General features: G+C 37.4%; 1 long non-coding RNA gene and 1 other non-coding gene across 2 annotated transcripts; one reads left to right on the top strand and one right to left on the bottom strand.

Annotated features, from left to right (window-relative positions):
* The first annotated feature begins 22015 nt into the window (after positions 1-22015).
* On the top strand, positions 22016-23055 carry LOC147788784 (uncharacterized). The gene is made up of 3 exons (XR_015412203.1): positions 22016-22301; positions 22510-22648; positions 22740-23055. It is a non-coding gene; the product is annotated as an uncharacterized LOC147788784 (long non-coding RNA).
* Positions 23056-23903: 848 nt separating this feature from the next.
* TRNAQ-CUG (transfer RNA glutamine (anticodon CUG)) lies at positions 23904-23975 on the bottom strand. The gene has a single exon. It is a non-coding gene; the product is annotated as a tRNA-Gln (tRNA).
* Positions 23976-24613: the final 638 nt, after the last annotated feature.

Genomic DNA, 24613 nt, shown 5'->3' with positions numbered 1-24613 from the left:
TATGAAGACGTGGTGGATGTATTAAATGACATGATGCACTATGAGACTGAGTTTTTTTAAGATACAACCCTAGCCAATGTTAATGATGATGAACGTATGAAGGCCAAGGCATGCATATTACTTAGAGTAATGTGAAGTGTATATAGGGTTGTGTCATAAAGATGTTCTAAAGATGAAAAACCCTAGGGACCTCATGCATTTTGTGTGTACATATACATCAAGTTACTTCCCATTTATGATCATGAGTACGGATGCTTACACTACGATGATGATCATCATCATGCCTTGCATGACACTCAGGGGTCTGGTGACCCCTAGACGTCGCTACAGACAGTTAGCTCGACTATGATGGGTCCAGAGGGTGCGAACCGTCTGGAGATCCATGCTCGCACGTGTGAGTCATGTGTAGGGAAGTACTACACATCCAATTTTTTCTGGAATGGAGGCTACCCCTATGATATTTTTAACAATAGGTTCCTAAGATCATTAGTTGCATGTGTTTGCATTCCCTAGCCTCAATAGTGGGTCACTTAGGAGTATTTCTTAAAATACTCAAGCCTTGTGCTACTTCTATTTCAGGTAAGGGCAAGACACCCTTATACAACTGATGACGACATTACAAATAGAGATAATGACACGTGCATAGAATAGTAGTATTTTATTTTCCTAGGCATAGGTTAGTATAGGGCAATTTTACTTTGATGTTTTAATTGTTTTAGTTACTATTTATTTATGTTGTTTTAAAGATGCTTTCAAATGAGTAAGTCCATTACAGTATTTTAAGATGAAGTTTGTGTTTTAAGATGAAGTTTGAATGTTTAATTTCGTATAAGAGCATAGGATATGATGACGGTAGCAACTTTAGGCTAATAGAAATCTAGGGTCGTTACCGTTGGTAACAAAGCTCTAGGTTATAGATTCGGTAGACTTGCCTATGAGATAGGCTTGGCACGTTCCATGGTTTCACCATCAATGTCCCGTCACCGTCAGGTATGTCTTGTATAAGATAAGAAAAAGAAATGCCTTTAATTGCATGTGCTTTCTTGTTTACTAATATTGATGTAATTTAGTATCAAATATGTTGAGCTTTAATTATATGATTTATGGTAGCATTATGTTCCACCTAGTTGTATTTTTATGAATATGTCATGTTTGCTAAATTATATGTTGTGATTATATGTGATATGATGCAATTTATGTTGGGGAGATATAGACTTAAAAAAAATTATATATTGGTTTTAGAATCATGCCACATAAGGACACTGAAGAGGACGACGAGGAAGGAGACCACCCTGTATTAGAGGTAGAGGAAGAGGTGGAGGTGAAGATAGCCCACCTCGTGAAGATTTAGAGACTAGGACGGACGCACCTTAAGTTGTGCTACCTCAGGCTGCGCACCTCTAGTAGCACCGATAGCTGAAATAAATCCCACTACAAGCCTGGTGTGAGAATCGTTTCAGGCAATACGACGATGCCCACTCAACAAGCTAATAGGGTGTGGAAAGGGGAATGAAGCCAACAAGGCAATAGGCCATCCTAACTGCTTATTGTTATAAGTAAGAATTACTATTTCCATTGGTGTGATGCTTAGGGTGTGATGCCTTTTAGAGAACCAAAAGTAAAACAACTAGAACTTATATTTTAACGTGGACAATATCATACTATTATGGAGGTTGTGATTTCTAATCATGAAGCATTCTCGATGAGATTTCATGGGTAATATTATCTATCCTTTTCTATTGAATAAAAACCCTTGAATTGAGTTATAATGTTTTAGTAAATTTCCTTTTCTATTAAATCAAAACCCTTCAAGTGTTCGAATTCAAATTAGGAAATACACGCTAAATACATACGATATATTAACCTCATTTTGTTTTAATTATGAATTCTACAAAAAGATAGAATTTGAGATATTTAAATAAGATTTAAATATTTTAATTATGAATAATCAATATGTGCCAGAATTGATTGGGATTGGCATTTTATTTAATGTTAAATATTAATTAATTTTTTAATTAATCATTTAATATTATTTTGATTTGAAACTAATTATTTAAATTAATTGTTTAATTAAAATTAAAAAAGTCAAAATGTTTATTCACCTAATGGAAAAATCCATGTTTGAGTTGGTGGAATATTGAGTGTCAATATATGGTTTAACCAAACTTGCATGTTTGCCAAATAAACCCCACAAATTTGAGGGAAATTTTGAGTGTCAAAATGTGGTAATCTCAAATTAGCATGAACATGCAAATATGACTGTATAAATAGAGTGATCAAGGTACAAGGAAATTCTTCTTGAAAAACTTTGAGAAAATATCTCAAAACTCTCCGTTTACATATACTAAATTTCTATCAAGTTTCATCACTCACGGATTCCACAATCTCGTTCTAAGGCCGGAGAATAGTAGGGAAGATACTAGTGGTGGTTCGAAATCGTTCGTGAGGAAAAAGGAATTTGAACTATAAAAGGTTAGTATTCAAACTCATTGAGTTTTAATGCTTTTGAAGATGCTAGCTAATTTACTATAATTGATGTACTTAGAGTGCCTAAGATCCAAATTGCTTATGTACGTGTTGTAGTAACACCATCAAAATGAACCTAAACTGACAACATAATTTATGAACAAACGAAACAAAAAGATGTGGTCACAGAGGGTGTCGTACCAAGGAATCCAGTCGTCTGTTTGTTGGTGGTCGGTCGAGGTAAGAAGTTGCAACACCCCAAAAATGAAGCAAAGCCACACATGTAAGACCGAAAGGAGCCAATAAAGAAATCAAGAGGATTAAGCAAGGAAAAGGGTCTTAAGCAAGTCATTTCTATACCCTAATGAGTAACTGTATGGAATAAGGCCTTTGGAGAAGTATTGGGAATGAAAGCATAAGCGAAAAGGACGAAAAGGTCACTTCCCAATTTTTAAGGAAATTTTCGGATATTTAATTCCTTATCTAGAGGGAATTTCAAGATGCTCAAGGACGGAAAAATGACCAACAAGAGATCGAAGAAATTTTTAGGAAAATTATGACGAGAAAAATAATAATAAAATATTATGAAAGTGGGAAATTACAAAATTACCCTGATTATATGGATAATTACGAAAGTGCCATTCTGCTGATAATAAAAACCTCTGCATGTGACCATCTGCACAAAGTCCTTCGAATCTCAAAATCGTGTCGTTGGATTTTCTCTAAATTTGGATACAATCTAGAACGTTCAAAGATTATCAAATCCAACAGTCGGAGTTCAAACTCGAAGTTGGTAGCTCGCTGACCGGAGAGGATATTTTCGACGAATTATCCAGAAAATTCCAAATCACGACGATTCTGGAGCTCTCAATGTCAGTGGAAACTTCCCCTATAAAGTCTGAAGTTGGGGCAAAGTTTTAAGACAAGAATCAAGTGATGAGAATTCCTAAAACTCGAGTTTGAAGCTCTTAGATTATGGGTTTTTCTTTCTCGAATTTCTAACAAATTCGAGGGCTATGGTTAATCATTTTCCTTCCTACCAACTCCTACATATTTCATATGGGATTATAATCGGTTGCCCAACAAAAGATTTCTAGATATACTCTGGCGAGAAACATATTTTCCGACGAACTTTGGAAGGTTATAACTTGTGCTACATACCACAAAAAGGTATGAACTTGGTCTCTACATCTTGCTTCAAACTTCATCTAAAGGTTTCGTGGAGCAATCGAATCCATTAGATGTCTATATATAGCTGTAAAAAGGTAAAACCAGAGGGGTCTGATAAGAAAAAATCGAGATTTTTCTAGCTACCAATGAAGTAGATGAAGTCCAAAGTCAAAGGTCAAACTTTGACCAATAAAAGTCAAAGATAGGTATATATTGACCTTCCCTCGGTTTTCTCAATTTTAACCTCCTTCCTGACCGGTCCTCACGAAAATCTTTATGGTGCGGAAGGAAATTTGAGATAATTCGGATACTGGAAGCTCAAGAACGGAAATCCCAAATGTCGACGACGAGGTAAGTAGTTACCTTGGACATTTTGTTAAAAAATACTTGTAGGAATCCATTTGATTCTCCATATGAACCCTGAATTTAGGATATATGAAAGAAAAACAAAAAGAAATGTGAGTTATGGCCCTGAACCGATCAAAATGCTCAGGATTTAAGTAACATTAAAATAACCCACTAAATGAACTCCTAGGATGACTTATGAAAATTTGAAAGCTATTGGAACACGTTAAGTAGCAAAACCAAGAATTATGGGTAAAATGACCAAAATGCCCCTAGGACGACTTATGAAAATCCAAGGTCTATACGTGCTCCAAATGGTTTCGTACTTCTTATAAGGTCTAGTATGAAGAACATGAAGATATGTTTGAGGTTTCAAGTTGATTGGAGCAAGTTTGGAACCTAAACCAAGTTAGGACCCAAGAAACACCTAAAGAAAACACTACAAGAATCAAGACTCTTCTAGAACCCTCTAAAGAACTCCTTAGGAATCTATGACCTTCTAGAATAACTCATGCTAAGATGGGTTCATATGGTTACAAGTGAAAGTTACAACTTCTGCCTCAAGGAATTACGAACCTTAGAAACTTACAAGATTGAGAACCAAGAACAATACCACACAAGCTTTACAACTACCCAAGTAAGAAGATGCAAGGTACCACTCAAGGATAAGGGACCAAGGTCCTTAGACACAAAAAGTCTAATCATGTCCAAAGTGACCTATGACCTCCTACCAAGCAATGCTTTTTGAGGTCCAAGATTTCTTTTTCTAGGTGGGATGCCCTGCACCATGTTACGAGTACCCAAAAGATTTGCAGGATGCCATATTCATGTATGCACCGACCACATGACCTTTATGGTTTATCATGGGGAGTAGTCTAGTGCCATGATGAAACAAGAATATAGTAAGTTACCCTGGCGAAGAATCAAAAACTCCTAAGACCTCCAACGGTACAACGTGCTCATAACTTAGACTACGCTGCTTGGAAAGCATGAAGGCTTGGGCGTAGGTGTTCAGACTATCATAGGGCAAGCCCTTGATGCAGGATTAGACTACATCTCTTGGAACTCAAGAAGTCTTGGATGGTGGTTTTCAGACTATGCCGCTTGGAATGCATGAAGCCTTGGGCATAGGTTAGCAGACGGTATCAGAGGGCAAGCCCTAAGATGCGGGTTAAGACTACGTCACTTGGAACTCATGAAACCATGAACGTAGGTTAAGACTGTATCGCTTGGAACGCATAAAGACTTGGACACAGGATTGTTAGGTGCATAGCTAGTGCCGTAAATCCTAGGGGGAGTGTCTTGGAGAACGAATCAAGAACAGAACAAGAACAAAGAAAGTACCAGGAATAAGAGAAAGATCAAGGGCTAGAACATGGATCAAGATCCAAGTTCTAAGGACCAGAACCAAGAACCATGTACTAAGGCCCTTAAAGGATAACCAACGTTTCATAATCCAGGGACCAAGGTCCTCAGGATAATCAAGATAAGAACCCCAACTCAAGAACAAGAACTGGAGAACTTAAGTACTTACAACAATAACAAGAACCAGAACAAGACAACAACAAAGAATGTGGTACCCTAGAATATTAAGGACACGATTAAGAGCCTACAAGACTACTTACAGAGTCTTTGTCTCATTCTTTATTCTCCATTTTTTTTAGGTAATCAGGAGTTGGTCGAGGTCGGGAGCGGACTCTGAAGCAGGTGCCATAGACAAACCTCACTCGTTGTCCTCAACCCTCTTGTTTTAAAATGTTTTGTGCCCATTCTTTATTTTGTGTTTTAACTAGTACGTTGTGTTTTTAAAATACTTATGTATAAACGATATTATGTAAATATAGTTTTTTAAAATTTCTTTGTTTATTTCACAAAACATTTACCCGTCTTTTAGAATAATCGCGACAGCCTGATCCTTACAGAGTAGTATCAGAGCCTCTATGGCCTAGCTTAGGAGGACTCCCTGCCAGACCAAGTAGGTATGCCTTTAAATTCTTAACTAGCAATTTGACAGACTAATCATTTAATAAAAAATCAAAAGTGGAGAGATTAAACTAGCAATTTGACAAAGTGAGAATATAAGATTACATATGCCTACTCCAAGTATAGAAAAAACTTACGGTGTAAGTATTAGCAATTTGACAGACTAATCATTTAATAAAAAATCAAAAGTGGAGAGATTAAACTAGCAATTTGTGAGAATATTAGCAATTTGACAGACTAATCATTTAATAAAAAATCAAAAGTGGAGAGATTAAACTAGCAATTTGTGAGAATATAAGATTACATAAGCCTACTCTAAGTATAGAAAAAACTTACGGTAATAGTTAATATAAAGTTGTCAAAAGTGGGATTTGAACCCACACGCTCTCACAAAGACCAAAACTTGAGTACAAAGCCTTAGACCACTCGGCCATCTTGACTATTTATTTTGAGATCTAACATTGGTTGGAGAGGGGAATGAAGCATTCCTTATAAGGATGTAGAAAGCTCTCCCTAATAGACGCGTTTTAAAACTTGTAGACATACAACGATAAGTAACAGGAAAAAAAAAACAATATCTGCTAGCAATTGGAGAGGGGAACCAAGCATTTTCTTTAAGGTTGTGGATACCTCATCCTAGTAGACATATTTTAAAATCGTGAGGCTGATGGTGATACGTAATTAGCCAAAGTATTGTATATCATAGCATATACATAACATAGTATATGTCATACAATCATAAAACACGACATGTGCAGGGGCCACAGGTAGCAATGTCCATTCCCTGTCATCATCCCCACCATCTATTTCATTCTCCATTTCCACGAAATTCTCTATTTATTTGTGTGGGGATCAGGGTAAGGGATTCATCTCAAGGAAGTGGCAGGGATCGGATTCCCCATGGAGAATTTTAGTGGGCTTTAAATCCATGAGTCAGTCTTAGATGAAAAGGCCAAGAGTATTGAAGATGAAAGGCCAAGAATCTTTACAGGAACAATGACTTTTTATGGGTTAGGAACAGTGGCATCTCGATGTCTATATTTAGTTTTAGAAGACCTTATAAATACATTTGTTATTACTATAGTTTTAGAAGACCTTATAAATACATTTGTTATTACTATGGTAAAACCATAAAGCAGAGTAGAGAAAAAAAGAAAAGAAACAGAGAAGCAATAGAAGATTGTTTTTCGAGATAAACAAAGTGTTATTTGTCTCCTTCTATCGTTAGTGTGTGTGAGATTTATTTCACAAATTTATGAGTTTTCTATAACAAATTTGTATCAAACCAATGGTGAATGTGACGGGTCAAATGCCACTACCGCAACTAACGAAGACAAACTACGAGAATTGGAGCATTCATATGAAAGGTTTTCTCGGTTCTCAAGATGCATGGGAGGTTGTCGAAGGAGGGTTAGAAGAACCAAAAGATACCACGGGTTATACAGCGGCACGAAACAAGGCGTTAAAAGAGGTGCGATAAAAGGATAAGGGGCACTATACATGTTGTTCCGAGTCGTTGACGAGTCGGGCTTTGAGAAGCTTGCTAGTGCAACTACTTCAAAAGAAGTGTGGGACACTCTAGGAAAAGTGTTCAAAGGAATCGACCGAGTCAAGCAAGTGCGTCTCCAAACTCTTCTTGGCAAGTTGGAGAGCATGAAGATGAAGGAGTCAGAAAGTATATCTGACTACATCACGCATGTACAAACTGTTGTAAACCAACTCAACCGAAATGGAGAAATGTTAGCCGAGACGCGGGTTTTGGAATAGATTTTAAGGTCATTAACCAACAACTTTGAGAATGTTGTATGCGCGATAGAAGAGTTAAAGGACCTAGCGACGTTCACAGCCGATGAGCTAGCCGGTTCTCTCGAGGCACACGAGCAACGTAAGAAGAAGAAGGAGTAAACACTCGATCAAGCACTTCAAACCAAGGTGTCAATCAAATATGAAAATGTACTCTACTCTCAAAATTTTGAAGGTAGAGGTTTTGGCCGTGAAAGTAGTAAAACTGGTCATGGTGGTCAAGGCAGCAGTCATGAAGGATACTATAAGAAGAAGGGACAGTCGAGCCAAGAAAATTGGCTTGGAAGAGGACGCAGTCGAGGAAGAGACGGCCGATCAATTTACTCCAACATTCAGTGCTACAAATGTCACAAATATGGTCACTATGCAAACGATTGTAACTCCGACAAATGTTACAATTGTGGCAGAGGGGCATTTTGTAAAAGATTGTCGAGCTGATAAAAAGGTGGAAGAAAAAATCAACCTAGCCTTGGATGACGCAACAAACGAAGGTCTTCTCTTGATGGCTCAAAATGAAGATCTGAAAGCGAAAGAACACGGCAGAGCAAAAGACGATGGCGGTAGTTGTGAGGCAGTGGAAGCCGTTGGAAACGAGGGGATACGCAACAGATTTGGCAAAATCAAGATATCGGAGACGAGAAAATCGAAGAAGGAATCTTGATTGAACACGCGATCGGCGAACGAGACAAAGAAACTTCCAGATCATCAAAAGGAGAACAGAGATTTAGAGCAACAACCAAAATCTGCCGTGGATAAATCTGTGGAGAAGTCTCAGTTGTAGACGTTGAAATCGCTGAACGGGCGCCTTTTAAAGGAGAAAGTAGAGATTGAAAAGGAAAAGAAAGCTTTTAGAAATGGAGATTTAGAGGTTAGAGAAGGAAGTGGCGGAGCTGAGTGAGAGTTCTTCTATCTCAAATAGGACAAGGAAGAGAACGGGAAGGATTTCTGAGATTGTGAAGAGAATTGAAGAAGGTGTGGAGAAAGAGAGGTTAGCTGCTGATGAGTCGTTGGTTCAAAATCGGAGGTGCGCGCTAGGAAGTGAAATTCTTTACATTGAAGCGTTGCACCATGCAGATCGGGTCGAACATCCTTCGAGTCAAACTGGGTTAGACGTGGGCATGGGTCAGAAGAGCTACTATGTGTCGCATATCGAGTGGAGACGCGTCACTTTACAACGTGCCTTATGCGTTATTCCACCCAATTGTCAATACGTGTCCCTTAGGCTGTCTGACACGCGGCTTTCCGGTTGTCTGATGCACTTTCCGTCCCGCAAGTTGACATGTGGCTTGCCGAAATATTTTCTCTACTGACAGTCGCAATACTAAATTTGGCCTTCAAAGTCAATTCATTTACCTCCTTCTTGTTCCTGAAATCACTCTCAGAAATCCTCTAATTTCATCCTTCATAGAAGAACATATCGAACGGCTCATATTTAAAGCAAAATTGTGAAAGTCATTTACCTCCTTGTTCCTGAAAAGACTTGAATTTCATCCTTCATAGAAGAACATATCGAACGACTTAGATCTAAAGAAAAATTGTGAAAGTAATTTACCTTCTTCTTGTTCCTGAAAGGACTCCCAGGAATCCTCATTTACCTCCTTCTTGTTCTTGAAAGGACTCTCAGAAATCCTCAAATTTCATCCCAAGAAATCCTCATTTACCTCTTCCTGAAAGGACTCTAAAAAATCCCAAAAATACCTGAAAGGACTCTAAAAAAATCTCAAAATTCCTGAAAGGACTCTCAGAAATCGAATCCTCATTTACCTCCTTCTTGTTCCTGGAAGGACTCTCATAAATCGTTAAAATTTGTTCTTGTTCCTGAAAGGACTCTCAGAAATCCTCAAAATTTGAAAGGACCCCAAAAATCTGAAATCCTCATTTACCTCCTTCTTGTTTATGAAAGGACTCTCAGAAATCCTCATTTACCTCCTTCTTGTTCCTAAAAGAACTCTCATAAATCCTCAAATTTGAAAGGACTCCCAGAAATACAGGAATCTTAGAAATCCTCAAAATTTGAAAGGACTACCAGAAATCCTCTTTTACGTCGTTCTTGTTCCTGAAAGGACTCTCAGAAATCTTCAAAATTTCTCAGGAATCCTCAAAAGTTGTTCTTGTTCCGGAAAGGGCTATCAGAAATCCTCAAAATTTGAAAGGACTCCCAAAAATCCTCATTTACCTCCTTCTTGTTCCTGAAAGGACTCTAAAAAATCCTCAAAATTTCATCCTTCATAGAATAACATATCACGGCTCAGATCTAAAGAAAAATTCAAAATTTCATCCTTCATAGACGAACATATCACGTCTCAGATCTAAAAAAATTTCGTTCCTCTCTCAGAAATCCTCAAAATTTCATCCTTCATAGAATAACATATCACGGCTCAGATCTAAAGAAAAATTCAAAATTTCATCCTTCATAGACGAACATATCACGACTCAAATCTAAAGAAAAATTGTGAAAGGTTACCTCGCAGGTCACGTCGGTTTAAAGTTCGTAGTTTTGTAACCCCGTATCATGAAAAGATATTATTAAGAATTAATGAAATTTTTTTGCCTATGTAATTGTCAAACCTACGACCTTCACGTTATTAACACGACAATTAACCAACTAAGCTAATAGGGCATAGGTTTTATGCACATTATAGATCGTTGGTTCCTAAACCAGTAAATCGAGTTTCGTTTACATAACTTTATGCATAATAAACTTATAAAAGTCATTATCTTATAAAGTTCGTAGTGTTTTAACTCGTATCATGAAAAGATATTATTAAAAATTAATGAAACTGGCCAATGCAAGTGTCAAACCTACGACCTTTGCGTTATTAGTACGACGCTCTAACAAACTGAGCTAATATGCCATAGGTTTTATGTACATTGTAGATCGAGTTTAGGTTACATAATTTTATGCATAATAAACTTAAAACTTTAAGTCATTATCTTTAAAGTTCGTAATGTTGTAACCCCGTATCATGAAAAGATATTATTAAGAAGAAATGAAATTGGCCCATGCAGGTGTGAAACCAGTGACCTTCACATTATTAGCATGGCGGTCTAACCAACTGAGCTAATAGGCCATAGGCTTTATGCACATTGTAGATCAGTAGCTCCTCATTCAGTCAATCAAGTTTCGCTTACATAATTTTATGCATAATAAACTTAAAACTATAAGTGATTATCTTTTAAATCTAATATCATTAAATATATCATTATTGAGAATTAATGAAATTGACCATGCAAGTTTCAAACCTGCTGTAGCTCCTAATCTAGCCAATCGAGTTTAGGTTACATAATTTTATGCATAATAAAACTTCAAAACTTTCCAATTTTAAGATATTATTTTTAAAGTTCGTAGTGTTGTAACCCCGTATCATGAAAAGATATTATTAAGAGAATTAATGGTATTGTCCAACGGTAAAAGGGAGGTCCATCACTTCATTTTATAAGCCCACTTGAACGGTTTAAAGTCAGTCGAAGAATACATATTTTTATAGCTCTAGGTCAATATTTTGGCTAATCCGGCTTGGGTTTGATACGCTCGGACCCTTTCTTCTTTTAATTTTTCAGAAGCTTTAATTAGTATGACTACCTCTTGGCTAGTTAAATTTTTGGAATCAAGTTTATATTATTAATGCACAGTTAGGTTTAGTTAGTTTATATACTTATGAGTAAGTTTAAATTACTTTATGGGTGAGTTAATTTCCATAGTAGAATTTTAATTTATGATTGTGGGACTTCTTAGGCAAAATTAAAATTTAAAGGCCAGCATTAAGCTAACGTCAAATGGTCGTAGTAGCTTCAGCTTAGGCTAACCAAGTAAGTGAACTTACCATCATTTGGTTATAATTGTGTGTTGTATGATGACATGTGCTCGTGGCTTTGCACATTGTAATAGCCCAAGCTCATCGCTAGCAGATATTTTCTTCTTTTGATTTTTGGGATTACCTTACGCTTTTAAAACACATAGAGAAATTTTCACACCCTCATAAAGAATGTTCCCCTCTCCAACTATTGTGGGATCTCACAATCCGACCTCTTTATATAGAGGTATCAAGTTGGCTTAAGGGCTTATCTTGTTATCTTTTTTGTCTCTGATTAGCCTCCTCTAATCAATATGAACACTTATAAAACAAGTCTAGAAACCTTGTTCAATATCTATGGGAAATTACTTAAGCTATGGGAAATTAGTGAGCCCAACAACATCACTCTATCTCACACAACTATGTCGAACTCCTAGAAAACCTTTTAACCTTGCCTTCTTGGTTCATATGCTTGAGGGAACCCTTGTTTCTACATGTATGCATGTTTTTTTTTTTTTTTCTTTTTAATAACTATCTAGATCAGCTCTTAATGTAAAATATATCGTCGTGTGGGCCCATTCTTTCCTCTTAATGACTTGAGCTATTGCTCTCTAAAACAAATGTTAAGGAGTGTGAAGTCCTGACTTAGTAGCTCATGTGTCTATGGCTCGGTCTACCTTAACTCTACCAAGTTGTCCTGGCCATAATCTAAAAAAAATCAAGTAGATTCAAGGCTCGGATCTCGTATTGGTATTAATGTTGGAATAACTTAGATATAACATTCAACCTTAATCCAAACCTTCCTAATTTCTTCCTCGTGATTTGGTTTCTTCCTTTAACTGATCATGACTTGATTAGTCTATATGTATTACTTTATCTTTTAAGTCACATACTCCAAATCTTGCTAAAGTATCTAATCATTGACCACTTTGCTCATACAACCTCAAAGCTTCCTCTTACTATTTGTACATAAACAACTTAAAAAAAAAAAAAAAGGTGTTATTTCCTCAAATTTCTTTGTAACTCTATGGAGTGACTTAATAAAACTCTCATTTAAGACTGATATTGCATAAGCATAATAAATGTTATTATATGTAGTAAAACTTGAGATACTTAAGAATTGTTTCACATACACATCTTGTCATTTGATATTCATAACAAACCTTGATTCTTATAAAAGGTTTTTAAGGGTTGTTTCATCATTTTTCTTAAGTTCATACGTCAAACACGCTCTAATTTTCTCATATGATCTTAAATACTTACCCTTAAGGTCATAAATGGGTCTCTTAAAAAGTTTATTTAACAATTGAGGTTTTTTGTAATCTTGAAAACATTTTAGAATTCTTATAGGGGTATGTTGGACATTTACCACCCCAAATCTTGGTTAAATCTAGACATATTCCAATGGCCTCGTAACTTTGTATAAAATCTTTGAATCATGACATATTCAAATGGCCTTCTAAGTATGTTGTAGAAGAGACACAACTCATCGAATCCAACGACCAAATTTAAAATGGAGATCACTTCCCCACTAATTAGAGAAAATATGTTTGGCATAAATTTTATAAAATTCAATCTCAAATTCACGACAATCTAGAAGTTTTTAACGTCGATTTAAGCTCTCTCTATAAAGCCTGAAGTAGGAGCTTTCGTTTGGAGCAAGAATCGAGCTAAGTCGAGCCTTCAACTGTGAGTTGTTATAGCCTCTAAGATTTTGGGTTCCTTACTCGCAGGATTTCTTCCAAATTTGAGAGCCATAGTCAACCATTTTCCTTCAAACCTGCTTTTGAATGAGACTACCCACAAGTTTGGTGATGAAATAAAGTGTTGAAGGTGCCTCAAACACAACTTCTCAATTCGGTCCGTCTTTAAAGGAAGATGGTTGAAGCTCGAAAATTAAATAAGAGGCTATATGCAAATTTTTCTAGAAACCTATCATGTTCGATTTTCGAACCTCTAAGGAATATTTCCGTAGAAGACCACGAAGGTTAACAAGACTCAGAGCAAGTCCAATTGAAGAAAATTATTTTTCGTTTAAAATTTGGGAGTAAGGATCGAAGTCTTACTTACAATCCATTTTCTTCAAAATTGACCCTTTCTTTAGCTTTAGAATATTAAGTTGAGCGCTTTTAATGAAGAAATCGAGAGTTAATACGTCTTAGATAAGGTTGCCTAAGGAAACAAAATTCTGCTTTCTTGAATAAGTTGCAGACGGAGGATCAAATTCCAAAATTAAGACCACGCGCTTTAAGACATCACCATCTTTAAGTTTCATAAAGAAATCGAGGGGAGAAATGCCCAAGGCGAAGACCATGGGACAATCTCCTAATGTATCATTACTTTCATCTTTGTATCCATAGACCATGGGACCATAGATGTTCATAAAATTTGTGTCTTATAAATTTCTGAAATTTATATCGTTGTATTGATTCTCTAAACAAGTTCTAACTTTTCTCTAAACAAGTTCTAAATTTTTATCTATTATGTATGTGAATCGATTCTCTAAACAAGTTCTAACTTTTCTCTAAACAAGTTCTAAATTTTGAAAACAAGTTCTAAATTTTTATCTATTATGTATTTGAATTTTAAAGTAAAGAATTGTAGAAGAGGTCCCACCGAGATTTGAACTCAGGTTATTGTCATAACCACTAGACCATGGGACCACTAATTTGTAAAGATTTGTGTGTCATAAATGTATGAACTTTGAAAAGAATAATAGTATCTTATTTGTTTCTGGTACATCTCTAAATTTTGAAAATGATTTGTGTCTTTGTTTTTAGTTATTAGTTATGTATTTGATAGGGTTTCAATGCAATAAAATTAATTAATTTATTAGATCATTTGTACAATTATTCAACCATTCTTCTTCACTCATTTCCATCCTACTTTAATAGAGTTCACACAAATGTTATTTTGAAACAAATTGAACGTTAAAAAAAGATAATTATTTAATAAGTTTTTCCCATCCATATTTTTTAAAAGTTTATTTGAACTAGGTAACAATACCGAAGTAAAAAAAAAAATCAAATTATTTATGTTTACTCTATTTTTATAAAAAGAAGACAATAATGAAACCCATGTGCTACGTATTAATATATCAATGACTATTTAGATCTAAACAGTTACTTAGTTTTGTCATTCTCAATTTGTTAATACAATCTCTAATAAATACAAAGTTAATAGTGAGAAAAGAAAAAACAACTCGCATTCTAAGGACATGTAAATAAAATATAGATTGTCAATTATAAGTCGTTTTCGAGTACTCTTTATTAACTCCAATTTGGCGTGGAAGGGTTGGATGGAAACTCAACCTTACCAGCACGTTCTTAATTGGCATATTTTTTTTAGGATTGCACAATAGGATTGCACAATATCTCACATTTATATTAAAACAAATAATATAAAACAAATAATAGGAGAGAGAAAATAAAAAAAGAATGTGTGTAGATTGTAATAACCTAAAATAATGATAATATGTATTTTGTATTTATTTGTTGTGTGTTTGTTAATAATAATAATAATAATAATAATAATAATTAAAAACAAAAAAGAAAAAATGAAAACGAAGCAGCTGCGTCAAGCAGCTGCTGTAAAGGGGGATGAGGGGCGACGGACGCGTAGGCTGAAGGCGTGGGAATGATGAATGGATTAGTAGAGGGTGTGGAAGCGTATTAGGCCTTGATTATGGTTTAAAAAGGAAGAAAAACGAAGAATAGCAATTAGGGAAAAACCCGAGGAAATAGAGGAGGAAAAATTATGAGAATTCGAGTTTGGTTGCTTAAGATTGGTTGTCAATCGAGGGTAAAGGAAGAGAGGTTGTTGCTGAGGAATCCTTTGAGGAAGGGGATACGACCACGAGCTGAATCGGACGGTGATTCGAAGGTAACGAAAAACCCATATCACCAAACTTTTAAATCTCGATATCTTCGTTCATACTGCATAATAAATTATGAAATAGGGCTTGTTAGAACCATAGTTAGGAGATCTATAATGTTGTAGAAGAAATCAGAACGAAATTCGAGCTGTAGAGATTAAATTTTTGCTTCAGGACACAACGGGTATTAAAGGAAAAGATTGGGAAAAATTGCAGGAAGGAGAGGTTGAAAACGAGCGCCTGAAGAACACGCGAGGCGCGTGGGAGTCCGCGAGTGGAAGTGCGACTGTGCGCCGATCAGGCGCGTGAGAAACGAACCCCGATCTTATGTTGGCGCGTGAGCAAGTATATTGGCTCCCGGTTTGTTCCGTTCGACTCCTTTTGACCTGTCCTATCAAAATTGGTCTATACTTATGTTGAAATTGATAAAATATAGGTCTAATAGGAAGGAATTGTGTTGAAATACTATTAAACGTACATTCAAGGGGGAAAAGGAGTTCGAAACCAAGTAAGTAGCGTATCGATCTTTGAACTAGTTCTTAACTTGTTTTACAACATGTGAGTATGTTGTTTACCTAATTAAGAGCTTAGTATTTTATGATGAGCTTTGATGATATTGAGTGTTTATTGTATATTGTGACTGCTTGCCTGTGATGTAAGCATGATATAAATGATTGTCAGAATGTTCTATGTGTTGAACATGATACATGTATGAAAGCATGCAGTAACTGTGAGTATGTTATGCTTGTTAATAGAAAGGTTATGACTCTAAGAAATGCTTATTGGTTGTTGAGCTATGGCTTATTTATATGAGTATGATAGTCTACTAATTCTCGCGGAGTTCCTGGCCAACGCGCTGTGTGCTAAGTCAGGGAGTATGAGTACTCCTGACCGTTGGTATATGAGATAAACAGGCCGCCAGAGAAATTAGTAGACGGGCCGTATTTGACCGAGAGCCAGTCTTACATACGAGTCCGAAAATTCTAGATAAGCATGTCAAAAGAGAGTCAATAGCCTAAGATGGAGATAGCTGAGATACCTCATTAACGAACAGATGACCCTAGTAAGAGAACTAGGAGCCAATGATGAATAAAACTTAAAAACACTTGGAAAGATTAGTTATGAACTCTTGAATGATAAGCTAGCTACTTACTGAGTAACGTAATTACTCATCAAAATTATTATAACTTTTCTTTCCAGATTTAGATGATGCAGGCCAACCGAGGACGAGACCAGCGGGCTAGAGACTACTGGGAATCCATGTCTGGGTCTGTTTATGTAATTATGTTTTCGGTGTCAGGATTTTATCTTGGTCGTATTAAGTTTTAAAAAGTACTAGTTTTAAATGTTTTTGTTTACTGGATGTTTTTTTTTTTTTTTAGAAATATTTTGAGATTATGATTGGGTGTTAGAGTATGTTGTCGTTGTTGACGGTAACTCCTGTTAATCGCGTTGATGATGAGCGGGTGTTACAAGTTGGTATTAGAGCCTAGAATATAGGTTCTGTAGATAGTCTAGAATAAACACTATGGATTCCTTTAGTCCAGCTCAGCGGTATCTCGCCTCGATTAGGTAAGTGATGTATGATTAAATTGTATGAAAGAATAGTATGAAAAGTTTAAAAGAATTGATGATGACCACTTAATTATGTGTGTGACAGATATGGTGGTATTTAAGAATTTAGACCCTGGTACGTCCAATGTGGACTCGGGGAATGAGGGCAGCCTGTAGAGGGAACTGCTCCAAGAGAGGCGGTTCCGGAGCCTGCTGCTCAGTCGGCATCTAGAGATCAGCTGACTGTTGTGATTACTTTGGAGGCATTACAATCATTGATTGAGAGTCGAGTAGATCAGGCGGTGCAGAGCCGGGTGGACCAAGGGGTACAGGCAGCCCTTGCTGGTCTTGGAAGCCAGGCGGCTCCAACAGCACCTGTATCGGGCCAGACGACATTAGTGTCTGAAGCACCAGGAGTAGGTGTTCAGACTGTAATACCTCCAACACGGTTGACAGAGCTACCTGGTACAGTTGTGGTGACAGAGGCACCATCGCGGGTAGTAACTTATGGCCGACGATGTATGACAAAGGAGAGTGAGTACATACGAGATTTCATGAAACTTGCCCTGCCAAGGTTTGGAGGGAAGGGGACTGATCCTGAGGCAGCTGAATGGTGTTTGGAATGTATTGAAACAAAGTTTACATTCTACAACTGCCCATAGAATCATAAGGTGTTGTGTGCTACATATTTGTTAGAGGGACCAGCCAATTTTTGGTGGAAATCAAAGAAGCCGAAGATGGAGGCTGGTGGAGCCCCAATCACATGGGCAGCCTTCAGACATAAGTTTTGTGAGAAATACTATCCTGCTCTACCGAGATTGCAAAACCGAAAAGTCTTTATGCAATTGGAACAGGGTAATAGGTCAGTAGAGGAATATGAGGCGAAATTCACACGATTATCCAGATTTGTTCCTCTTATGGTTGCTACCGAGGAAGAGAAGACAGATCTCTTTATTCAGGGTTAGACAAGAGATACAGGGATCCGTGTCTGCCCATGCTTCTCAAGATTTTGTTACGGCTTATAATGCTGCGGTGAAATTAGATGCTAGCACCCCAAGGAGTAATCAGGGTTCTAGCAGTCAGGTGTGACCAAGTGGTAAATGAAAATTTATTCAAATATCCTCGGGTTCGCAACAGCAGACGGTACCGCAACGAGTTGATCGTCGGCCTTACTCAGGTGAAGGGAGGGCAGGTTGTGGTAAGTGTGGGTTAACTCATGTGGGATCTTGTAATGCTGCAGACAAGATATGTTATAACTGTGGTAAGACTTGTCATCTCGCCAGAGTATGTCGTAGTGCAAAGAATCCTAATGTGATGCGCCTCGAGCGATCTGCTCCAGGTGGAGGAGGGGGTCAGTCGAGTGCCGGGGGACAGCCTCAGGCTCAAGGTAAAGCCTTTGCCACGACAAGCAAGGCAGCGGGGGATGCCAGCACGGTGGTGACAGGTACTTTACCCATATATGGCTATTTTGCTTATACTGTATTTGATTCTGGATCAACGCATTCTTTTATATCATCATCGTTTGTTTGTCAAGCCTGACTTGAAGTAGAGCCTTTAGGTTATGAGGTTTTAGTTTCTACACCTTCAGGAGTCATTTTGATGACCCGTGAAATGGTGAAACTAAATAAAGTAGAAGTATCCGGCCAACCATTAGACGTGTTGTTAATGGTGCTAGATATGTATGATTACGATATTATTTTGGGCATGGATTGGCTATCTGCTCATCATGGCAGTATCGATTGTTATAAGAAGGAGATAGTTTTTCACCCCTTGATGGGAAAGAGTTTCCGGTTTTAGGGTACGAAGCTGGGAAGTGTTCCCAAGACGATTACTGCTTTGAAGGCTAGGAAGTTGATTGGTCACGGTGCTGTGGCATTCCTGGCTAGTGTGGTAGAAGTGGGACGAGTGGATACAGATGTATCAACTGTACCTGTAGTAAATGAATTCCTGAATGTTTTCCCTGATGAGTTAACTGGTTTACCACCAGAGCGGGAATTCAACTTTGGTATTGAACTAGAACCAGGGACGACACCTATCTCTAAAGCTCCTTATAGGATGGCCCCCACAGAATTGAAAGAGTTGAAGTTGCAATTACAGGAGTTGTTGAACCAGGGATTGATACGACCTAGCGTGTCACCGTGGAGAGCTCCAGTGTTGTTTGTGAAAAAGAAGGACGGTACACTCCGTCTCTGTATTGACTATAGGGAGCTGAATAAGGTGACCATTAAAAATAAGTATCCTTTGCCGTGCATTGATGACTTGTTTGACCAGCTTCAAGGGGCAGCGGTATTTTCGAAGATTGATCTTCGTTCTGGTTATCACCAGATAAGAGTCAAAGAAGATGACATACCGAAGACGGCTTTTCGTACTCGGTATGGGCATTATGAGTTTGTCGTGATGTTCTTTGGCTTGACTAATGCCCCTGCAGTGTTTATGGAGCTGATAAATCGGGTATTCCAGGACTTTCTGAATTCTTTTATCATTGTGTTCATTGATGATATCTTGGTTTATTCCAAGACAAACGATGAACATGCAGAACATTTGAGGAAGGTTTTGTTGGTTCTACGTAAACAAAGATTGTATACCAAGTTCTCAAAATGTGAGTTTTGGCTTCAAAAGGTAGTATTCCTTGGTCATGTGGTATCCAATGATGGTATAACTGTTGATCCAGCAAAGGTGGAGGTAATTATAGGTCGGGCTCGACCAACTACAGTTACTGAGGTGAGAAGTTTTCTGGGTTTAGCCGGATATTACAGGCGCTTTATTAAAGACTTCGCAAGTATTGCCGCACCATTGACTCAGTTAACCCGAAAAGGAAAGAAATTTGATTGGAGTCGAGCTTGTGAAAGTAGTTTTCAGGAACTCAAGGAAAGACTAGCGTCAGCCCCAGTGCTTATTGTACCTGACGGTACTGGGAACCTAGTAATTTATAGGGATGCCTCTAAGCATGGGTTGGGGTGCGTACTTATGCAAAACGGGAGAGTTATTGCTTATGCCTCTCGGCAATTGAAGGATTATGAACGCAATTACCCAACTCATGATTTAGAGTTAGCTGTTGTGGTGTTTGCTCTGAAGATATGGAGACATTATCTGTACGGTGAGAGGATACAAGTTTATACGGATCATAAGAGTCTTAAATATCTGTTCACCCAGAAAGAGCTCAACATGAGGCAACGTCGATGGTTGGAGTTGGTAAAAGATTATGATGTGGAGATCCTACATCATCCTGGTAAAGCTAATGTGGTAGCTGATGCCTTGAGTCGTAAGACAGCTCACTCATCTGCAATGCTAACGAGACAACCCAACATTCAGATGGAGTTTGAACGAGCTCAGATAGCTGTGTTGGTCAGGAAAGCAGCAGCTCAGCTAGCTCTTATGACTATTTGTCCGACGTTGTAAGAACAAATTATTCAGGGTCAACAGAGGGACCCTTATTTTTCAAAAGTTGTGAAGCAACTTGAGACTGAACAAATCAAGGATTTCTTGATAACGGGTGATGGATGTTTGAAGTGGCAGAACCGAACTTGTGTGCCAAACAATGTAGAGATCAAGAAGAAGATTCTATCTAAGGCGTATGAGTCTCCCTATACTGTGCATCTAGGTGCCACAAAGATGTATCGGGATTTGAAAACATGCTTTTGGTGGCCTGGGATGAAGAAAGATGTTGCTGAGTGTGTGAGTAGGTGTTTAACTTGTCAACAAGTTAAGGCACCTAGACAGAAACCAGCTGGATTATTGCAACCTTTAAATGTGCCTCAGTGGAAGTGGGAAGAAGTGACTATGGATTTCATTATAGGACTACCTAGAACCCAATTGGGATTTACAGTGATATGGGTGGTTATGGATAGATTAACTAAGACAGCCCATTTTATACCGGGTAAGTCTACATATTCGGTTGACAAGTGGGCACAATTGTATTTAAAGGAGATTGTAAGGTTGCACGGTGTACCAGTTTCTGTTGTGTCAGATAGGGATACGCAGTTTACTTCTCGATTCTGGAAGAGTCTTCAGGATGCCCTTGGTACACAACTGAAGTTTAGTGTAGCGTTCCATCCTCAGACAGATGGATAGACAGAGAGATTAAATCAAATTCTCGAGGACATGTTGCGTGCATGTGTACTTGATTTTGTTGGCAGTTGAGACACCTACCTATATTTGGTGGAATTGGCCTATAATAATAGTTATCACGCAACCATCCAGATGGCTCCTTTTGAAGCACTGTCGAACTCCAATTTATTGGGAGGAGGTAGGTAGTAAACCGTTGTTAGGTCCAGATTTGCTACGAACGACCAATGAGGCGATTCAGAAGATTAGGAAGAGAATTTTGACCGCCGAAAGTCGTCAGAAGATTTATGCAGATATTAGAAGGAAGGACTAGAGTTTGAGGTGGGGGATCATGTGTTCCTGAAGATTGCACCAGTTCGTTGTGTTTTGCGATTCGGTAAAAAGGGGAAGCTTAGCCCACGTTTTATTGGACCTTTTGAGATCCTCGAAAGAGTTGGCCCAGTAGCCTATAGATTGGCATTACCACCAGCGTTGGATGTTGTACATAATGTTTTTCATGTTTCGATGCTGAGGAAGTATGTTGCAGACCCTATGCATATTCTTCATTATGAAGACTTGGAGTTAAAGGAGGACTTAAGCTATGAAGAACAGCCCATGAAAATTTTAACACGGGAAGTGAGATCTTGCGTAGCAGAGATATTCCCTTTGTTAAAGTTTTATGGAAGAATCAGCAAGCTAGTGAAGCTACTTGGGAAAGAGATGAGGAGTTTAAACGAGAGTATCCATACTTGTTTAGGGAGTTGGAAACTTTCGAGGACGAAAGTTCTTAAAAGGAGGGTAGAATTGTAATAACCTAAAATAATGATAATATGTATTTTGTATTTATTTGTTGTGTGTTTGTTAATAATAATCATAATAATAATAATAATGATAATAATAATAATAATAATAATAATAATAATAATAATAATAATAATTAAAAAAAAAAACGAAAAATGAAAACGAAGCAGCTGCTGTAAAGGGGGATGAGGGGCGACGGACGTGTAGGCTGGAGGCGTGGGAATGATGAATGGATTAGTAGAGGGTGTGGAAGCGTATTAGGCCTTGATTAGACTTTAAAAAGGAAGAAAAACGAAGAATAGCAATTAGGGAAAAACCCAGAAAACAGAGGAGGAAAAATTATGAGAATTCGAGTTTGGTTGCTTAAGATTGGTTGTCAATCGAGGGTAAAGGAAGAGAGGTTGTTGCTGAGGAATCCTTTGAGGAAGGGGATACGGCCACGAGCTGAATCGGACGGTGATTCAAAGGTAACGAAAAACCCATATCACCAAACCTTTAAATCTCGATATCTTGGTTCATACTGCATAATAAATTATGAAATAGGGCTTGTTAGAACCATAGTTACGAGATCTATAAAGTTGTAGAAGAAATCAGAACGAAATTCGAGCTGTAGAGATTAAATTTTTGCTTCGGGACACAACGGGTATTAAAGGAAAAGATTGGGAAAAATTGCAGGAAGGAGAGGTTGAAGACGAGCGTGTGAAGGACACGCGAGGCGCGTGGGAGGCCGCGAGTGGAAGTGCGACTGTGCGCGGATCAGACGCGTGAGAAACGAACCCCGATCTTGTGTTGGCGCGTGAGGGCGCGTGAGCAGGTATTTTGGCTCCCGGTTTGTCCCGTTCGACTCCTTTTGACCTGTCCTATCAAAATTGGTCTATACTTATGTTTAAATTGATAAAATATAGGTCTAATAGGAAGGAATTGTGTTGAAATACTATTAAACGTACATTCAAGGGGGAAAAGGAGTTCGAAACCAAGTAAGTAGCGTATCGATCTTTGAACTAGTTCTTAACTTGTTTTACAACATGTGAGTATGTTGTTTACCTGATTAAGAGCTTAGTATGTTATGATGAGCTTTGATTATATTGAGTGTTTATTGTATATTGTGACTGCTTGCATGTGATGTAAGCATGATATAAATGATTGTCAGAATGTTCTATGTGTTGAACATGATACATGTATGAAAGCATGCAGTAACTGTGAGTATGTTATGCATGTTAATGGAAAGGTTATGACTCTAAGATATGCTTATTGGTTGTTGAGCTATGGCTTATTTATATGAGTATGATAGTCTACTAATTCCCACGGAGTTCCTGGCCAACGCGCTGTGTGCTAAGTCAAGGAGTATGAGTACTCCTGACCGTTGGTATATGAGATAAACAGGCCGCCAGAGAAATTAGTAGACGAGCCGTATTTGACCGAGAGCCAGTCTTACATACGAGTCCGAAAATTCTAGATAAGCATGTCAAAAGAGAGTCAATAACCTAAGCTGGAGATAGCTGAGATACCTCATTAACGAACAGATGACCCTAGTAAGAGAACTAGGAGTCAATGATGAATAAGACTTAAAAAAACCTCGAAAGATTGTCAATTATAAGTCGTTTTGGAGAACTAGGATTCATGTTCGATTTTCGAACCTCCAAGGAATATTTCCGTAGAAGACCACGAAGGTTAACAAGACTCAGAGCAAGTCCAATTGAAGATAATCACTTTCGTTTAAAATTTGGGAGTAAGGATCGAAGTCTTACTTACAATCCATTTTCTTCAAAATTGACCCTTTCTTTAGCTTTCGAATATTAAGTTGAGCGCTTTTAATGAAGAAATCGAGAGTTAATACATCTTAGATAAGGTTGCCTAAGGAAACAAAATTATGCTTTCTTGAAAAAAGTTGCAAAGACGAGGATCAAATTCCAAAATTAAGACCACGCGCTTTAAGTTTCATAAAGAAATTGAGGGGAGAAATGCTCAAGGCGAAGACCATGGGACAATCTCCTAATGTAGTTCTAACTTTTTATCTATTATGTATGTGAATTTTAAGTAAAGAAATGTAGAAGAAAGAAATGTAGAAGAGGTCCTACCGAGGTTTGAACTCGGGTTATTGGATTCAGAGTCCAATGTCCTAACCACTAGACCATGGGACCACTAATTTATAAAGATTTGTGTCATAAATGTATGAACTTTAAAAAGAATATGTTTCTTAATGATTTGTGTTTTTGTTTTTTTGTACTGTATTTGATTATTAATTAATTTATTAGATCATTTGTACAATTATTCAACCATTCTCCTTCACTCATTTCCATCCTACTTTAATAGAGTTCACACAAAGGTTATTTTGAAACAAATTTAACGTTGAAAAAAGATACTTATTTAATAAGTTTTTTCCATCCATATTTTTTAAAAGTGTATTTGAATATTCTAGGTAACATTACCGAAGTAAAAAAAAATCAAATTATTTATGTTTACTCTATTTTTATAAAAAGAAGACAATAATGAAACCCATGTGCTACGTATTAATATATCAATGACTATTTAGACCTAAACAGTTACTTAGTGTTGTCATTCTCAACTTGTTAATAAATCTCTAATAAATACAAAGTTAATAGTGAGAAAAGAAAAAAAAACTCGCATTCCAAGGACAGGTAAATAAAATATAGATTATCAATTATAAGTCGTTTTCGAGTACTCTTTATTAACTCCAATTTGGCGTAGAAGGGTTGGATGGAAACTCAACCTTACCAGCACGTTCTTTTTTGGCATATTTTTTTTAGGATTGCACAAT

The sequence above is a fragment of the Cucurbita pepo genome, chromosome 16 (assembly GCF_057944985.1).
Source record: "Cucurbita pepo subsp. pepo isolate OVF chromosome 16, ASM5794498v1, whole genome shotgun sequence".
Lineage (NCBI taxonomy): Eukaryota > Viridiplantae > Streptophyta > Magnoliopsida > Cucurbitales > Cucurbitaceae > Cucurbita > Cucurbita pepo.
Note: the sequence above shows the minus strand (reverse complement) of the source record. Positions and strands in the feature narration are given on the sequence as shown.